We start from the raw sequence: 6,699 nt of genomic DNA on the forward strand, positions 1-6,699 counted from the left end.
TAGGGCCTCAGGAGGTAGTCGCCTGTACCAGAGATACTTCAGGGTCAGGATAATAGGTCAAACTAACGGTGGTTTTCTGAAGGACAATTCACTGAGGCTGACCAAGGTATCAAAAAGAATACCGATTTGTTAAGTAGCTAGAAACGTAGCAGCCTAGTAATCTCTACTGCTTGGCAACCTCCCTCTGCAACAAGAACACCCATGTGGGGAAGCAAATGCTACAGTGAAAATATTCTCAGGTGAGCTATATAGTCAGTGCAATGAGAGCTAGATGGATTGGATGATCGCAGGGGCACAAGAATCACCAGTCTATGCTTCTACCGCCATTGCAGAGGAACAGCAACTAAGTCACATTGAGAGTGGTCTCTGTGGGGTCTCAGCCACAGGAAAACATGAGTACTTCTTGGCCATTGGACATCCTATCCGGACTATAGAGTTTGGAGCTTTTTAAAAAATTAAGTCATAGTTTACAAACAATAAATAGTATTTATTTTAAGTATATAGCCTGAGTTTTGACAATTTTATGAGCAGATTTAATCTCCACTTCAAGAAAACAATTCCATCATTCCTATAATTTTCCTCATGCCCTTTTCTAGTCTATTGCCCTATCCACAAAGAGGCAACAATTATTTTGATTTTTATCACCATCATTCTGTTTTGCCAGTCCTTGAAAGTCACATATATGGAATCATCCTTATGTCTTATTTGTGTCTGAATTCTTTTGCTCAGCTTAGTATTTTTGAGATTCATCCAGGTTATTGCCTTTATCAGTAATTTCCTTTTATTGCCAAGTAATATTCTATTATGTAGATACATTATCACAAGTTGTTTATCAATTTTCCTGCTGATGAACATTTGATTTGCTGCCAGTTTTTGGTTATTATGAATAAAGCTTCTAAGAATATTTTTATAGGTCTTTTTGTAGACATATAATCTTGTTTCTCTTGAATAATTTTTAGGAAATTCTTAATTACATTTAATAGCCAAAATTCTGAGTCATATATAGCATCAGCTTTTTGTACACAGGCATAAGAAGCAGCCTCCTATTCTATGCATATGTTCTTGTCTTTATTGCCCTCTTCTGCATTTTTTCCTTCAAACTCTTTTTAACACTCTGGATCTTAAGATAGAGGAGGAAAAGCAAAAGGAAAGTAAAAAGGGAGACTCTTTTGACAAGTCTTTAATGCTTTTGAAACATTCATTTTTCCTTACTAAAGGTCATAGAAAGCAAGAAGCAGCCAGCATCTGAGCAGCACAAGCAAGAATGAAGTAACACATTCTCCTCAGAGGTGAGGAGCAGAAAGAGAACAGGAAGTCAGGATGTCAAGCAAGGTGGATCTTCTCTTCTGCCAGCCCCCCAGGCAAATTCTCCACCCTTCTCTACCCTGCATTTTTCCTCAGCAAGCTGACTTCCACTGGTGATGCCATATTGGCTCCCTTGACCTCTGCATTGGTTTGCTGATGATTGGTACTGGTAAGAGATTGGGAGTTGAGCCTCGTCCCACCGCACTCCCCACTGTGCACCTCTGCTGGTGGGCAGAGGCTTGGCAAGCACTATGTTCTTTCCCCAAGGTGACACCTCCCATCACATGATCCCTTTCCCAGGGTTGCAACTCTCCCCATCTTCTCATAACCAAATCCCTTTGTCCCCTCAGGTCCAGAATTAGCATGTTTCACCAAAGAATTTTTCACCATTTTTGTCAGTTCCCTTAAGCTTACTGACACCATTACAAATGGCCCCATATTAAATTTATTTTTTTAAGGAGAGGTAAATGGTGATGGCTAGGGACTTGACTTGTGGTGGCGGTGAACACAGCACAGTGTACAGATAATGTATTATGGAATCGTGCATCTGAAACCTGTGTAATTTTGTTAACCAGTATCACCCCAATAAATGCACTAAAAGTGGAAAAATAGTTTTAATAATTTAAAAACAGAAAAATAAAAAATAAATACTATTTTTGCCATGTATAACACACACCCAGGTTTTTTGTGTGCATTATATATGGGATTATTATACCCATTATCATAACCATGGGATGTAGTCATTATACCCATGTATAATGCACATCCTTATTTTTCCCTCAGAAATTTGGGCAAGAAAGTGTGCATTATAAATGGCAAAATAAGGTGATTTCTGAAATGTATTCAGTTGCATTGAATTTTCTGACATGCATATCAAATTTTCAGGCAAAGTCATTTACAAAATTAAATAGACTATCAAAAATCCAAAATCTGTGCATTATATATCCTTCTGTATCTTGGCACAAAACTTCAAATTTTATCTTTTAGAAAATAAAACTAGAGTAAATTTATAAACAATATTTAACTTTGAAATATTAACCAAGCCAGTCTTTAAAAACAATGTTTGTGTCTATAGTTCAGGCTAAAAGGACTTGGTAACTGCATTTTTCTCTCTGAAACAAATTAAATTATTCTGGACAAGCACGCAGTGTTTTGTTAGAAAATTGACGCCACTTGAATCTGCAGTGCAATTTTACTGATTGGCACATACATGAAGTAGAGACTGAAAAACAAACATTTTGCAGGATGTTTTCTATTTTCACAAAAACACCCACTCTTGCTAAGAATGAAAAATTTAGACCTAAAAGTTTCTCCTAGAAAACTGAAAGTCCTTTAGTTTGATCAATTTTTCTACATATTTTTCTAATTTGGGGGGACATCTGTATGAAAATATGTTCTTTGATTTAGCTATTCATTCTCTTAATAACCATAATTGTTAGCATTTTAATTTCCTGAATAGCATTCATTAGATTCTCCTATAATGACATCAAAGCCTGTTTTATATTTTTCCTGAAGCCCTCATCCACTTAAGAGTCATTCTCCATCCTGATGTTATTTGTAGCCATATGCAGCAGACCTCTTGTTTGTCTGCATTTCAGTTTTGTTTTGTTTGCCTGTCCTGTTCATAGTCCATTCTTCTATTATCAGTTCCCAACTGTATTTGGGGGAACCTCTCTTTCCCACACCTGGGGTTGGTGGGATTGACTCCATCTTAAGTTCTAAAAATGGGCATACAACTCCAGCCTGAGAAGTCAGATCACTGTACCTCCTGACTACAACGTCTAGTTCACAAAGGAATAATGAATCAAGTTGAATTCACAAGAATGAGCCCAGAGACATGTGGGAACCCTTAGAAAAGGTGCTCTCTTTGCATTAGGATTGGTAAACAGGAAGAATACAGTTCAGAAGCTTCTGGAGAGAGTCTACCTGAGGAGGAAACCAATTCAGGAAAGCAGAACCAAGAGGTAGAGAAAGGTTTCCGATACAATTACTTTTGCATCTAGACTCAGAGATGCCTTCTCTGAATTTTTAATTATGTAAGCCAATCATTTTTTAATTAGCCACTTTGTAAATCAATAATATTTTTAATTAAATCCATTTGAATTGATTTCCTGTCTCTTGCAAATGGAAGAATTCATATCTGGTATGCGATGGAGTACCAGACACTCTTGCACTGCCTTCCCCACTGAGAAAAGACCAGTGTCAGTCTGGCCTCCTGCCCCTCTACAGCATCTGTAGTCATGGCCAAATATATAACTCTCATCCACAAACTCAAAAAACCCTTTCGGGCTTTATTCAAATTATCCTCTGTTTCTTTCTACAGAACAGTGCACTGTGCAATGTCATTTTTTAAATGTTGATTTACTGATGTATCCCTGAATGTGTTTTTATTCATTCTGCTCTTTTCTGTTTCCCAAAATAAGCTTTAAATTTTTAAATAGGCAGTTTAAATAGTCCGAAACACAATAAAACATATAGAAATAATTTACAACAAACATAAAATTAAAAAGGTCACCGAAGAGGGGCTTCGAGATACATATTTGAAATATTGGTGATTCTAGAAATAGGCAGAGCAAGTAGTTAATACAAATGGACCACCATTTATAAGAGCCCCACCTCACCCCCAAATTGTAGTCCCTTCATTGCCTATCCTGCTTCCTATCAAACCACTATTAATAATTCTACCATTTAAGTTTTAAAAAGTGACTTGGGCAGTAAACACATGGACCATGTTTCACACATTAAAATCCAGATATTTGTCATGTCATCCATGAGTATATCCATGTCAAAAATGTAAAATATACAAGTATCCTAGACAATCCACTACACGTGAACTTTGAAAGATACCCCCATTCAGCTCCATTTTGCATGTGAATAAAATTTAATTATGTATGACTGATATACTTCAGAAGAGCCTGATCTTTCTAGTAAAAGTTTTAAAAAAATGAAATAGGACTTGAAATAAATTACTCTGCCTAGCTTCCCACCCAAAACTGAGATGAATAAATTTTCCAAGCTTTATTTGTTTTTCATCAAGGCTGTTGACAAGGGACATTAAATTATTTCTAACTTTTATCTCATTATTCAGAAAGGGTGACTGAAGCAGTCAATAATACATCAATCTCATCAATAAAACTTCTGCTGTACTCAAATTTACATTAACTACTTATGGGAAGTAGTTGACCACACAAAATTTACTGTGGGACTCAGCTGATGCTGAATAAAAAAACACAGGGAGATTGAGGAGGAAGGCCTGATGCATGGTTATACATGTTGCAAAGAAAGCTGAGTGGTCCTCACAGGAATAAAAAAGTTGGGTCTACTTAAAAGCGCTCAACATGAAATTAAGCTTTAAATTTGGAATAAATAAATGTCTTGCTGGACAGAAAAATCTAGTGCCCCAAATCCAATGGACACATTGATGTCTGACATCAATGTCGTAACAATCAAAACCTGGTTTACTGCCTGATTTTACTATCCCTCCTCTTATAGCACCAGATTCCAATCATTCATCCAAGGTAACAGTGCTGGGGAGTGCTGGCAAGGGCCAGCATCTCTGATACACAGTTAATTTTTAAAGTTTTTATTTCAAGTGCAATACTGAACAGACTTTTTAAATGCATGAGATCACTGCCACTCCCAATTCCATACAATATTCCTGACAGCTAGTTCAAAATGCGCATGAAGAAGGGGGTTGAGTTACAAATTTTAAAAGAGTAAATGTAAGGTTATAAGATAATACCAGTATTCCTTCTTCCCCAATTATGTTATTGGACAGTGAACATCTTTTAGGGTTTTTTTTTCAGTAAAGAGTATACTAATCAGAAAGTTATGCATTCCTTTGCTTTAAGTAAAGCTCAAAGATGTATGTTTTACCCTTATCCTAGAGACTGGAAATTGAAAAAATGGCATATAGAAGGTATAATTTTTATGTATAACATAATATATATTAAGACAGAGTCTGAAGGTCTTAAGGTCTAGGAACTCAGATGGCTTCACAAATACATACATGTACATACATATTTTTAGACACCCACATACAGATTATTCAAACCTGAACAAAAATAACACTTTGTAGAATGCTCTCTCCTCCAGCAATCCAAATTCTATCCAATCCGGAATCCCTTTTCAAGTTCTACCTTTGCTGTGGTCTTCCCTAATAAATCCAGTCCACATCCTCCCTCCTTTCTCAAAATGTGATTTCTACTTCACCACCACCATCACGTGTTTAATGAGTACCTAACTAAAGGATAGGCACTTACTTCTGAAGTCAACAGGCTGTTGTTCCTAAACCTGAAACAGTTTAAAACTAGTTGTAAATACAAGATACAGATACCAAAAAAAGTATAAACAACGGCTCACAGTAACTGTGGATCACATAGGCAACCTCAGGAATGTGAAGGAGCCTTCACCAAGGCTGCGCTGGTCAGAAATGGGAAGGAGAAGATGAAGTTTAAGTTTTTCCCTTGTAGGAGGCCTCTTCTCACACAGCCAGGATGGAGGAGGGGGCCTAGGCAACATGAATGAGATATAGAGGCAGAGATAGACCAGTACAGAACAATCAGGAAGGCGTACCTTGGGCTGCAGCTAGGAACCTCCATTATAGTTCACTTGTTCACTTCTTCTGTAGATTTACTCATCACTAAATGTGGTATCACCTATGTGGGGGGTAAACATCACTAACCAGAGCCGAAAAATGTAATAGCATATACTTCTAAGATAATGTAGTTTAGGTAGCATTAGAAAGACAGAAAAAGGACACCAAACTGATACCAACACAGATTGGGGGTGATTTATACTGTTTGTCTCAACATGGACCATAGCATAATAGTTAATGGTGAATGAGTCCAGTTAACTCTCACATTTGAGGTAGGAGCCTTTCACTTATGAGCCATAACACAGACAGTAAAAGAGGGAATAAAATGTCCTTAAAAGCCACAATTGAATTTGAAATCTCCAGTGTGTAGGTTGAACTAAACTAAAGCAACGTGAAAAAATAAATGAGGCTTACTCCCAAAAGCCAGGGAGATTTATGTCTTGCTAAGAGGTAATCTGCAGACACCAAAGTTTCCCTTCACAGCCCAGTGAGTCTAAATCTTTGTTACGTATTAAAGGCACCTGGGGAGCTTTAAAAACCCACCGACGACTGAGCCCCACCTGATCCGCTAAGTCCGAATCTTCAGGCGTGGAGCCCAGGCAGGTGATTTTCACATGCAGCAGGACTGAGAACAGCTGACATCTCCCCTCTTACAATCATCAATGGCCTTACTAGGTTAGGAAGGGCTTACCAATCCCCCTGTTTACTAGCCTTTTGTGAAGGCACAAAATCATTCATGGCACAGCATAGATAAACTTGGAAACTTATGTAAGCTTTTGTCTTAGCTATCAATACTT

This window comes from Pteronotus mesoamericanus, unplaced genomic scaffold (genome assembly GCF_021234165.1).
Source record: "Pteronotus mesoamericanus isolate MK-2021 breed Mesoamerican mustached bat unplaced genomic scaffold, CSHL_Meso_final scaffold_167, whole genome shotgun sequence".
NCBI lineage: Eukaryota > Metazoa > Chordata > Mammalia > Chiroptera > Mormoopidae > Pteronotus > Pteronotus mesoamericanus.